Raw genomic sequence first — 14,836 nt, 5'->3', positions numbered from 1 at the left:
TTTATATACAATGAAAAAAAATATTTTTTAAAATCATAATATTAATCTTCTTATTTTCATCACTAGAATTGTCTGGAAGAGATAACTTGTTAGCGTTAAGGCTAATTGATTTAGATACACTCAATTTATTACTGTCAAAATCATTGTTAAAGAACATCGAGATGGCAAGCGGTCGGATGCGTTATCTTTGATCCCTTTGGCTTTAATATGGGATGCTACTTGTGTGGATACGTTTGCACCGTCTCACCTCCTTCGGACAAGCAAGAAAGCTGGCTGCCCCAGCAGAGCAGGCAGAAAATAATGAACGGCACAAATATAAGAGTCTTTCCACCAACTTCGATTTTGTTCTCTTTGGTGTAGAGACTCTTGGGCTATGAGGTTCAAGTGCACAGGGGCTTGTAAAATATTTATGTTGGCGCCTGGTAAATAGTAGCCGGTGACCTCAGAGCTGGTGCTTTCTTACCTCAACGAATAAGTATTGCAATACAGCAAGGAAATGCTGCCAACGTTCAAGGTACACTGCCACAGGGACCAAACTTTTTGAATTTGTTCTGATTTCATTTTTAATAATTACTTTGTAGGTTAAGAAAATAAAATAAATTTTATTTGTTTATATTATATATTCACGACTGTTTCCAAAAGGGGAAGACATCGACCACGTATCTCCTGCCATGCCTCCCTTACTTCAACTACTTTGATTCACGAAACATGCTCGTCGAATATGGTTACTTTTGCCTTTTCTTGTAATTGGATTAGGTCAACGTATGGTCCGACATAGCTCTCCCATATTCGTCTTCACCATCCACAATTGCCCTGTATATCCTACTTGTTAACCGCTTCTCAATCATCCTTTCTACATGTCCAAACCATCTAAGCAAAAAAAAGACATTTATTAGCGGCATTAGTGCCCACACCTTCTCATCATCATCATTGTATAATATCCATTTTTATTATGGTTTCCTTGATGTAAGGTTTGAACTTATGTAGCGTGGAATTTTGATATGTATCTGTATACATTTCCCCATAAATGAGTGAGTTTATGAAGTCTGAAAGATGGAAAAGCAAGTTTACTCGTGTTTAAATTGTGACAGTCACAGAGATTTAAAAATGTATTTATGTTTTTATAAACGTACATAATATTATTATACACATATTGGGATGCAACTATTAAAATACAAATTTCTTTAAATAATGACAACAACAAGTTACAAAGGCGCAAGGTATGAAGACCTTCTTCATACCTTCTATCAAATAAACATAGCTTTTTCCTTGCGTCTTATCCTTCTGTGTTACATTACTGTTTAGCTTATAAGCTCACCCGGAACGCAAGCGTCGCTTTGAATAAAAAAAATAAGGATTTCCTTTCGCATCCTTGTCACTAAGTCCTCTTTTAAATCACACTGCTCATGATTTTTCGTAAAGATTAATATTATTGAAACACAATATACACAGCTTATAACTATATATATATATATATATATATAAGAGTCTGGATGGATATCCAAACTCGTTTATTATAGTTGCTCCCTTCACACTCTGGAATAAGTTTTTATTTCTTTTTTCTCTTCGTCTTTGTTATGATTGCTTACAAGTGCTCACATTAAATCAAATATTATTATTATTTATCAGTGTGCCGTGCTTTGGCAAGCTTTTGTAAATAAATAAATAACCAGAACATCATAAGCGTCACATGTTAATAAAAATTTATTCGACATCCAATAATGTCATATAACAGTAGTTAAAAATTAATTCATGCTAATGGAATAAAATATAGTGGCATTAATCATATGGTCCAATTTGGCTGCGCATTAAATGCATTTTTTTAATACGCACCTCTGTTATTTATGGTCCTTAATATTTCACCGCTAATTGGATGTCGTTAATGGCCTTTCATTTGTTAGGATAAAAGGTTTTAACGAAAGATCTTCAAGCTTTATTGTATCACAGATAAGTGGAACCTGGGTTAAGAGACTTGGGAGAGTGGTTGTTGTGATAGCGAGGGTGTCGTTGTACAAAATTGTATAAAAAGTGGTCACCTTGTTCGTTAAGTGTGTGCGTGATGGAGGTACTTATTAATACTGAAGCACAAAGAATAATACTATTAAAGAAACCGTAGTTACAGGGTCTACTTGACCTAACCTGAGCCCTTACACTGTTACTACCAATAGCGACAGGGATACCGACCCCTAAGTTTTTGTAAGCAAGTTCCATGCAGTTCTTCCAATAGCCGCAGCGCTAATGTCGTGGAACACAAACTCATTCTTCAAATCGCTGTCGGAATTAGTAGTCACATAGTCCTAGTAGAACCAAGAATTTAGTTAAATCAGTGAAATACTTTCGCGTAATGTAATAAAAATGATTTATTGATTATTTAAAATATAAAAAAACGACCTACCTATATAAATGCAAGATATCTTGGATCATACTAATATCTCTTACGCCAGTTAGCAACAAATCTTGAAACTGTCAAACTGTATTGTATCCAAATGTAATAAAAGATGACATTGAGGCAGGGAATTGGTGTCGATAATCACTTAACATGATGTGCCTTCTACCAATATGTCAAGATTTCACCAACGAAGTATTTCCGAACCAATTCAGCTCAAGAAAATAGCGTACTAATTCTTAAAAGGCCAACAGCTTGCAAACTCTATCAATGTCTATGAATGGCGGTAACACTTAATCAGATGAGCCGTCTGCCAACTTGCATCATAAAAACGGATTCTATGGTTATACCAAAAAAAAAATTCACATATATTTATGTATTATGTCACTGTCATTAAGTTATCACCATTTTTTACCATCTTTGCCTTGGATTTAGGTTTTTGTTCCTATAGTAACCTGCTCTGTTATATAGTTAATAAAATAAAGATAAATTTATAATCGTACCGAAAAGTACAAAATCATTTGAAACGAATATATAAACGCGTGTTGACAGTTGACATAAGCTCAATAATAAATTCCATAAAAATTCATGAGTCCCGAGTTTAGAGCGGATTTCGACAGCTTTAAAACGTTCTAATAAAACCACAGCATATGCCCTTTTGCATTCCATATTTGGCAGAGCAGTGTTGGCAAGTGGATTCAACGTGCAACTGTCATCCTTGGGGTCGTAGGTTTCTACCCCGAATGCTCGATTTTATATGCTCGAATGGTGAAGGAAAACATCGTGATGAAACCGGCCTTCGACGCAAAAAGTCGACGGCGTGTGTCAGGCACAGGAGGCTGATCCCCTAATTGGCTATTACATTCACAAATTATCAAGAAACAGATACACAAATCTGTGATCTAAAAAGGTTGTAGCGCTACTGATTTATATTTTATATTCCATATTTCCAACTCTAAGTACCAAAAGTCTATAAAGTATAACAAGCTTTACACACACCAAATGTAATACGCGATCAAGTTTTACGTAAGTCTGATAGTGATCTCGGTCCGGACAAAGACAGATGATTTAAATTACTCTGCAATGACTGTGCACCTCCGATAAATTTCTTTTCGCAATGTACTTTTATTTTGGGTTAATTAAGATTTTATATTGCGGCAACAGTTCAAATATAATCTGTATTTTGGTTTTCGTAAGAGGTATCACATAGACGAAGTTCTAGAAACGTAAATAAGTTATCTGTTAGAAAAAGATTTCTAGGACTACATGTGCGCACTGTTCTGAGCAATAAGTTGTGTTTATAGATTCTCAATAGAACGGCCGCAGTCGGGTCTGGGGTTTGGTATACCAACCACATATTGCTACTAATATTTTTGGTATTTTAAGTACTTTTCGTAGTCTATCTTTCGATGTGCGCATTTAACATTTGCTTGAATAGTGAAGGAAAACATCGTTAGGAAACCAACTTCCCTTAGACCTAAAAAGTCGACGGCGTGTATCAGGCACAGGAGACTGATCACCTACTTGTCTATTATATTGATAAATAATCATGAAACAGATACAGAAATCTGAGGCCCTAATAAAAGGTTCAAGCGCCACAGATTTTTTTCCAGTACTTTTCATCTGTTTTTTAAACGAAACAAAACAGTTTTTTATAAGAATTTTTCTGTTGACTAATACTTACTTGACATTTCTAGAACACCTCTAGTTTTTATCATTCAAGGTGACTTCAAGGAAGCCTCTTATTACACCGAAGCATAAATGAATCGCTGTTTCAAATTCATATATTGTTTAATATTTATATAACAAAATTCAAAATCATTTATTCATATAGGTAACACAATGTACATTTATGAACGTCAAAAACAGAAATGTATAATATGTGAAAATGCTTCTAATTTTACATTTCCTGCCAGTTCTTAGATCAAGGGCATAGAGCGGAAGAGAAGAACTGGCAATAAGCTCTCCGCCAGTCTCTTTAATAGCCAAGTTTTTGTTTTACACAACGTTTGTAAGGAGCTGCAACCATTACACCGTGTTCCACGTGACATCTTAAGTAATTAATAATAATAAAATAAATTAATAACAAAGATTTGTCCTCCATCAGCCGGAGGAATGGTGAAATGAAGCCCACACTTACATTCTCGTGGGAATAACACGAAAATGTGTAGTCGAAATAACTAATATCACCACATACACGAATTCAAGTACGGTCACCACAAGTAGCACCCGTTCACGAGTATGACGCATGGTCAGCATGCAGTATGTAGAAGTTAAGTTTATTTTTAAACAAAAATTTTAAATTTAAATTAATTACAGTTGTTTATACATTAAGTAAAACTCAATTTATAACTTTTTTAAATGCTTTAGAAGACATTTAATAATTTTGATTAAATAATTGTGAACTATTAGTAACTTTTTTTGCTAGTCATATTTTAGTTATACTTTTTTTATACAAATGGATACTCACAATGCCAGGCTCGCAACTGATAATAGAATTGGCACGCTCTTTTCCTGAAAGACCCAAAGTCGTATTGGTTCGGAATTATTTCAGTCGATAGCTGGTCTACAAATGTAAAAAAATCATGTTAATTATCTCACAGTTTTAGAAATTGTACCTATGGTGTGGCTCACGTCCACTCCTATTTATTTTGTCGACGATTTTGTCTTGTGCATTGCTTTTCCTACAAGTTTCCCATTAAGTTAAGATTACTTAACGGCATAATAAACGGTGTTACGCACCGCCTTATAAGACCTAGATGAAATCTAATTTAAATGCCTACGTAAATTAATAAGTCGAATTAAGTTCCGTGTTCTTTGTTACCTTGAAGATCGATGTCAAACCAATCATTTTCGTGTCAGCTTAATTTTAAACGGGACAAAGTAATTGGTCAAAGTGTTTAACTAATAGTGCTAGTAATTTTGAAACCTAATTTGAGTTTTATTTTGTATAGTAATATCAATTCGCCAATGGTGAATTCTGCAAAACAATAATTGTTATTTTTTCTGGTAATAAACACAATAGCATGGGAAGTGTTAGCCTAGTGACTAAAAGAGATTATTATCGCTGAGAGTGCGGGCTATTAGATTTTTTAATATTATACTAGCTTATACTAGCTTTATATATTATACTAGACCCGACAAACGTCGTTTTACCATGTATATTATAGGAAACATTTTTTTAGTTCAATATAAATAACTATATTTATATTTATAAAAATTATGTGTATTTATTATATTATGCAAGAATTATTTTTGTAAGGTGTTGGGGTGGACACCCCTTATCACTTAGGGGTTTAATATAGTAGCCGATTCTCAGACTTACTGAATATGCATAAAAAATTTCATAAGAATCGGTCGAGCCGTTACAGAGGAGTATGGAAACGAATATGTGACACACATAATATTATATATATAGAGATTATGAAGGATAATATTGTGAGAAAATCAGGACATCTAAGACAACAATGAATACGTGAGGCGCAGAAGAGCGCAAGGAGCGCGAAGAGCAAATTCAATGAAGGGCGGTTTGAATCGTCGAGGACCAATCCCTTACCGAGCGGATGGATGGCCTTTGCGTTTCGTAGACATGTGGGATCGCTCTCAACAAAATGTAAATAATATTACCTATTTAGTAAATACATAAAAACCGTCTCCTGTGTCCGCGATGGCTTTTCATCGAAAAAGGTGCAAATTGCTATAAATTTACAATAGACATCAGATTGAGGCAAAGTATCATGTATATATAACAATATCTGTAGCATTGTCTTCTTTATTACGTTAGATTTAAACCAAGCAAACAGGCATTACATTTATACAATTGTAGAGGTCGTAAATTCAAAAACAAAATTGTTTTTAAACGTTTGTTATATCTTTGAATATCTTCTGTGTCATTGGAATCAATTTAACTCCTCCTAACCTACCCTTAAATCGGATATTTGATGAAAATTTGTGGATGTTCCAGTGGATTCGAAAATGCTCAATTGGATGCCAGGTGCCACTTTATTAAACTCCACGGCGGATGTGATACCGGTCACTCCCGTACGTTCCACAACAACGACTTCTTCATTCTACCAGGCCGCCTCTTGCCGACATTTTATGCGACTTATCAGTCTACCAGTTGAAGGACTTTTACAATCGTCACTGTTTGGATCTAGCTGATGCGATGTAGATGATGAAGTATCTCATATGAAGGTAATTTACGTCTTTGAAACATTCAACTTTTCAACAATATCTAATAAACATTTGATTGCATCATTGTAATTCATTCTAATTTGCTTTCAATTTTAACCTCAAATTATATCTTTTATTTACTATAAATTCAATTTCATTTATCCTTGAATCTACGACCAGGCACGTGCTTGCTTCAATGATTATTCGGTCATTCCAGCATTTATTATGTAAACACGTACGGTCTGGCCTTGTTCAAATGGCCTAAAATCAATCAATACAAAAAAATAGTGTTTTTATTGCCAGCAATATGAGTACTAGGCAAGCTTAGTTTCCAAACGATGTTACTCGTTCGGAAGTAGTCGAAGTAGTAGGATTCAATGCTTGACGTCGTATTGACAAATGACATAATTATTTGAACAGCATCAATTCGTTGGATAAAATATTGAATGTTAGAGTCTATGCGGAATTTCATTTTTTGTTGTGTTGGCAACACTATTATGTTTATGTAAGATTTAATTTTTTTTTTTAATATAACACGGGCAGGAGGTTCACCTGTTGTTAAGTCATCGAAACTCAAATATAACAGGCGGTAAACGGGCAGGAGGTTCACCTGTTATCGTTATCGAAACTCAAATTGACAGAGGGCTCGCCGGTGCGTTGCCGGCCATTTAAGGGTACGCTCTTTTCTTGAAGGATCCTAAATCGAATTGGTTCCAAAATACTTCAGTGGGTACCTGGATCCACATGATGGTGGTTCGCAGCATAAAAACTGCCAAAAAATACGGGTGGCATTTTGTATTCATGTCGACGTCCGATGATGAAACTCAGCTGCATGTCCAAATAACTCCTCTGAACACTCTCCGTGGTAAATAAAGATGGTGCAGAGAGACCCCACATCTCTACGCAACGCCAAGGGATCAAGCCTCTCGGACAGTGACTGGATAGTATAATTTGTAAACAATGTGATGCGTAAAAGATAAGAATTATTTTACATCTTATATCTGTCTGTATATACACAGTGGTCTTTTCGCACAGACTCTAACATCAGTCTGCTTCAAAAATTACTATAAAGCTTATAGCGCCCCTGGTGCAAATGTATTTCTCATACAGCTGATTCTTGAAGGTCTAACCTACGTAAGCATTATATATTTAGGAAATATATATTTATAGATATTATATAAGGTAGAGAAATCAATTCCTTCAAATTTAGAAAAAAACCTTAGTACTTACATAAGTACGTACACATGTTTTTTAAACGCGTTAGAAGTTTTACTTTTTTGGCGTAACAAGATAAAATTATTTCTAAAATCTTTCTCATTACTACGACACTAACAATAGAAAAAAGGTATTTAACACATTGACAGTTTTATAATAACGCATTATCTAGTTAAATAAAGTTTATTTCAATATCACAAATATTTCTACATAATTACAGAAATTGACATTTTATTATTTTAAAATTTGACTGTGCATAGTAAAAATTGACTGTCATCATGTTTCCCTAACGCGCCAAAAGAAGTGTAACTTCAAAAATAAATATTTTACTCCATTTATTTTTGCAGTTAGATTTAGACTTAAGTTAGGTTCCACATCTTTTTTGTAAGCACACACACTAAAAAAATATTATTACGTAACGTGCAAAACTTATCCGTATAGTTAACACTAAACTAACGATTACAACATTAAACCCGTCAAACTACTTTGATTAAACCATAAATTGGCCATAAATGATTGTACCAGGTTGCGTTTGAAAGTGTATCAGAAAATTTACCTGTGTTAATCGCATTTCACTAAATAGCCTTCGAGACTTTAATTACATATTAAGAAGCTATTAACGCCGACAGCCTAGAGATATTAATTTTTAGTAATTAAAACACTGAGATTTGTTAAATTTTATATCACTAAGGTCATTCTTCATAGCAGTGTTGGCTTAGTGGCTTCATCGTATTAGTCTCATCCCTGGGATCGATTCCATATCCAACTGTACTCCAATAGATTTTTGAAGTAATACTTCTTCCGCCGCAGTAAATTTTTACGATGCGCGCGAACATCGTAAAAAAGGCCACTTACACACCGTCACAAAAAACCGACCCCTGAAGTTTTAAAATAAAAAATGTCCATTTCTTTATTAATGTAGGTTTTTTTTGTGATATTTAAATAAACTTTATTTAACTAGATAATGCGTTATAATTAAACTTTAAATATATTAAATATTAACACTTTTTTCTATTGTGAGTAAGATAAAATTTTAAAAGATTTCTATTTACGCCAAAATAAGTATAACTTCTAACGCGTATACAAAAGTACACACACATATTTGTTTGTCTATGTTCCCATTTAATACGCGCTCGTACGGTGTAGGAAAACATCCAGAGGAAACCGGCATGCCTAAGACCTTAAAGTCGACCCTGTGTCAGGCACAGATGGTTGATCACCTTCTCACCTATAAGAAATGATCACGAATAGATATAGAAAGCTGATGGCCAGCCTATCTTTTTTTAAGTTTCGATATTAGTTCGCCAGTTGCCCTCCTTTTGATTTAATTATGTTCAATTTTTTATATTGTAGTGTAACGAAGTGTTAATAAATAAATAGATTGTTGGGAAAAGAAATGAAAAAGTTAACTTTTGTATTTGGGTCGGTCGGTTTCATTAAGCGATATTTCAAAATCGGCGAATTCATGAGTGATATAACAATAACTGTCACAAATTTCATTAAAAAAAGTTCTCTCTCTCTTTTCGGATTAGTTCATACGAAAAATCAACCTTTAGGACAAACGACATTTTCTTTTTTGTATAGTCGTGTAATTTAGGTTATTATATAACCAACACCTATAACAAACGTAAACGATGACGAAACATCAAACATATATAGCTATATATATATAATTTGGTCATAGTGGAAGCATAATTCGCGCTAAGTATCGTTTCTGAATGTTTATCACCCTATGGGCAAGATTCGTAGCAGTTGTAGTGTGGACTCAATTTCCGCACTTAGACGCTCATTTGTTCCGTTGAGCGTAAAATCCTGGCTTAAGCCAGCCTATCTCCTTCCAGAAGCTCGGAAGTTACCTGGCCTCTTCTGGGCATAACGGAGCGACCTCACTGCTTAAAGGATTTCTATTCGTAAAGCCACAGCCACGTATTCTAGTACTACTTGGATGACTTATTCATCAGCGCTGAAACAGCCTCTGCACTAGAGACTTTCTGTCGCGTCCTGGACATAATTTTCTTAATGTTCCCTATCTTTATTTACAGATTAGTTTCGTTGAGGCTAAGAAGTCTCTTTGTCATTAGCAGGTTAACTACTGGCAGTTCCATTTTGGACTGTCTCCAGTCATCAAATGTACATAGTATCACACACTTGATGAAACTATTGCAGTTCGTGGTGCAGCCTCAACTTAAACATCCTGAAAGATAACTCCTTAATTCATTCGTTTTACTCGTTAAAGTAAATTTAAAAGCTTAATAAATACAAGTGAGACGTTAATACAATTTCACTTAAGTTCAACGGTACGTAGATAAACATATGCGTGAGTAAATAAAATAAAAAGCGACATAAAGTAACGGACAGGCGTCGTGAGGGCAAGACGTGCGCAGGAGTCGTTATTGTACCCTCGTACTGCGAAACTATCTCACGCGATCGTTGTATGATCACATCGACGGGTTACTGTGTCGAGAATTTTTGCACTGATAGTATTTTGTCTATGGTTTATATTGACGTAATTTACACTACATAAGTGTGTCTAGAATTTAAACGCAATTCTGAGGTCGTATGGTTGAAACGGTACATGGATCTTTATTTTTACGCTGCAAAACCAAGTCTTGGTCTTAGATTTCTGTATATCTTGATATTTTAATAGGAAAGAAGTTAGATAGTATATAAGGCCGATTGCCCAACGACGATTTCCTTCACCGTACGAATATAAAATAAGCAATAAAAGTCCATTGATCACTCCGGGATTAGACCGCGCGATCTGTGTCGCCAGTCGCACCAGCCACAAATGAAAAATTTTTTTAGGTATTTTTATATTATTTACATAGAATAAAAATTTGTATGAAACTATACAACAGTATTAATAGCATAAAACTGCAATAATTGTTCATGAGATGAAAGAACTTATTATGCAATCACTATCACTATTATTGCCTTTCTCACATTGTAAAAATTAAAACCATGTTACACAGTAAATGCTTCAACCGCTTATAGTGTACTAAACAGAATAATCGGTGTCCTCGATGTGGTAATGGACGCACTTTGTTTTTCAAATAAAAATATCGTCTGGTCCTTTCGATCGGTAACATAAAAGGTTTTTAATTATAGCATTTCACGTAAGACTCCAAACCTGTATCGCTAATCAGTGGCGGTAGAATAAAATGACGCTCATAAATCTTCAAAAACGAGAAGATTGAATTACACGGCTACCGGAAGGCAATCATAGCGGCAATAACAAATTGTTCAAGATAAATAAAACCTTTTTAATGCAAGAAGCAGTCGATGTTATCTGTGGTATTAAGGAAATCTTAATGTTTGGGTTGTTAATCTATATTGTTCTTTATATAGTAGCAGTCGCTAATTAGTATTAATGTTTTTGTTGTTTGAGACGTCTCTATCGACCCGATTTTTATTATTTTTAGTATGGCATATAGCAGTCGGCAGTCTTGTTTCGTCTAGAGGACCTAGGACCTACATATTAACCGCTATTTGTGGTAATCACAAAGCTACGTTGGTCTTATTTAGAATATGTATAGAATTGGTACGAATAGGATATATAAGGCAGCCGTGGTTAGTGAGGTCAAGTCAAGTAGGCGTTGTCGTAAATATTTGTACCAAAGCCAGGATAAACCAGACAAGGGACAGGTCCAAAGTACCCATAAATCACGCGCATGGTGAATGTCATGAAAGCGGATGAAGCGAGACAGGTCAGGAACGGAACAGAGATTACAGACCTCCACTTGGATGTAGAGGTCTGTAATATCTGTAAATAAAATTTAATATAAGCGACCAAAAATAACTGAAAATTACATTTTTTTATTCATTATAGCCTTATATACGTATATATAAACGCAACGTATAGAAAATACCAAAAACCCACTAAATGGTTTGACCATGGAGCTTATAAAGTAAAAAGAGACACAAACAGAGACAAAGTAAACGTGTTTATACGTTCAACATAATATATTAGTACAATATAACAACATTGGCATCTTCGTTTAACTAACTAGCTTCTATTAATTAAGCTTATGCCAACATAATTTTAAAAATCCTGAATGTTCCATAAATCCTATTTAAAATATAGATTACTAGCTAGTGTAAAGCTAATAAACTCTCCAACAATAATTTGTATACAATATACTTCTGTTTTGTCCTCAGGAATGGGACTATTTCGAGTTTATCGCATTCATACAAACACTACTTTAAGTCTAGAATAAAAGAAATCTAGAAAGTCAAGTGAAAGCTTCCATATAAGGGATATTTTGATGATTTGAAGATTTAATATAAGCTTATCTTTGCATACCAACACGATCGCAGCAGACGTTTGAAGCGCCGGCGCATTATCTATTCATATTTATACATTTCAAAAATAAGAATATAATTTATCCATGTAGGTAATGTACACTTATGAAAGTCACTAAAAATATGTTATTAAATTTAAATTTACAGCTAGTTCTCATATCAGTGGCGCAGACAAGGACTGGCAATAAGCGCTCCGACACTTTTTTTTTTAGCAAAATATTCTAAAACGGAATATTTAATGTTCTGTAAAGCTTTTCGTTAAAACTAATTTGTTTTTCAACTGTTTCATTCCCTTGTTATATTTTAACAAAATGAAACATCAACTGACAATTTCAAGATAATTGAGAATCAGGCGAGTTAATAAGTGGTATTACATCACTTTATACTTAGTTACAAAAATCAGAGGCTTTTAAGGTCTAAACCTCAGGTTTCCTGATTCGGTATCATTTGTTTTCTCTAATAGGCAAGTAGCTGTTTAGCCTTCTGGACACGCCGTCGACTTTTTGAGTCCGAAGGTATCCTCACGATTCCTTCACCCTACGAGTGAATGTTAAATGCGCACATTGACAGAAATTCCCACTGCACTGCCGAGGTCCGAACCTACAACATCAGGGATGAGATTCGTACAATGAATCCTCTAGCCCAAAATGACCTTACTATTACGTATTACTAAATATATAATTCGTTTTCAATAGCAGTAACACATGAATATATGACACTTTGCAATACACACATTTGGCCAGCAAAAAAATTTAAGCCTGTCAATAATAGAGCTTTGGTGGTCTTCTAAATTAGGGTAATAGTTAGATCAAACATGAAAAAATAACTACTTTGTGTTACATTGCTGCAGCTAAAAAGTGATCACATAGAAGCCATCTAAATCACTTCGTTCTAAACAAAAAAAAACACTCCGTACGTTTCGGAGCTACGATACCACAGCACACATTTGTACCTGAGGTTAAATTATATCGAGCAAAACTGAAAATGCACTGCGCATTTCCCGTTATTGAGAATATACTTTCACCAGGCGCTTTCGCATCATTCCTAGGTATTCCTATACTAAACCAGCTCTATGTCTTCCTAAAAACGTAATTAATTTGTATAATATTATACAGATATAATATTCGAAACATCATATTCACCAATAGTAAAGTTTCACCGAAGATACATAATGAATGTGATTTTCAACGAACGGTATTCATAAGTTCGATCTGGACAAATTAACAACCCAACAAGATCTTATTAAAACTGTGAACGCTTGTGCTTGTTTATAAATGATGATTCATTTTCTATATAAGTTACACATTATCTTATTAAAGCTAATTATGGTAAGTAACATAGCACGAGTTTAATATTATTATATTTAAGATTTCTCGCAAGGCAATTGGCGTTTTTTTTAAGTTGAAGAGTTTTTCCGATATTATTATGATGTCCATATATCTGGGCTAAATAAATCGTTATGTGAGAATTAACGTTCATTTGTAAAAACCAAACAAATCTGTTTAGTAGTTACAAATACATTACAAACATACATTTCTTCACTTTTCAATCTCTTGTCCTAGCCACACTGTTTACTCAAAGATTTTGGCATCAATTATATGGATGGAAGCCTTTTACAGTTCAAATTACTACCCATTTTCTTTTGTGAAGAAGGCACTGAGAAATCGGCTCCCGAAAGTCTTTTCACTGATATACGACCCCTAGTTATTAAAAGGATCGCAGCTTTCCCTCGAAGGAACTACCTTGGAAAGGTACCTTCTTTTGCCGACTCATATATTGCAAAGGAATACTATTATGTGTGTCTACAATATAAATAATTTTATTTAAAAAAATACACATGTGTAAACGATGAAAATAAAAAATGCAAAGTTAACATTACAATATAATATTAGAATATAATATTTTGGTTTCAATTATTGTTAAGTTACTATTTCATTAAACAATTGGAACAGCGGAGTAACCTGATGTACAGGTCTCCCTAGACTTAGTTCATGATCCCCAATACCTGCTAAAACAATGTATTGTTATTGAATAAATAAATCTTGATCTTTTTTGCACATTCGAAGTTCAAATTGTTCACAGACTAGAAATAATTATTAAATATATTTTATTTTCAAATGCAATTATGAAGCTGTTTATTAAACGAGTGCTCTTTATAATGTAGATGACCTATAGAAGCTACTTAATATAGCTGTTAAAGTAATTAGATCATCAATTTCGGCTCCTTTGAATGATCGTTTTCTGGCAATTACCGAAAATGTTAATGTAAACTAACCAAAGTAAGGCGGAGTCAATTAAAAATAACGACAATCCTTCAATGTCGGCCACTGTATCGATTTCCTATTTGAGTTTTTTGTTGCCTTATTATTGTATATGATCCATTTAAAAGTTTACTTCCTATAATCTACGTGGGATTCGTCCTTAAATTTGCTTATCTAACCATATACAAAATATAGTTAAAAATATAGTGGTCGTAAAACGCGTGCTAAACATAAAATCAAACCGAATTTGTTATCGTACAAAAGTGAAGGTGTGTAAATCAATTTGTACTATCATCAGTAAATATTGTTTTAGATATAAATAAAGTACTTATGTTACTAAACCTAAAATATTACAGCAGAATTGCATATCTACGAATGGGGCAGTAATTTCCGCCTCTGTCTATTGGTTTAAGGCAAATAGATCTCTAACGAACCTAAAACGATAATTCTATAGTCGAGAATCTCAAAACTTTTAGATTAACCGTACCGATACCAAACG

The sequence above is a fragment of the Pieris brassicae genome, chromosome 8 (genome assembly GCF_905147105.1).
Source record: "Pieris brassicae chromosome 8, ilPieBrab1.1, whole genome shotgun sequence".
NCBI lineage: Eukaryota > Metazoa > Arthropoda > Insecta > Lepidoptera > Pieridae > Pieris > Pieris brassicae.
Note: the sequence above shows the minus strand (reverse complement) of the source record.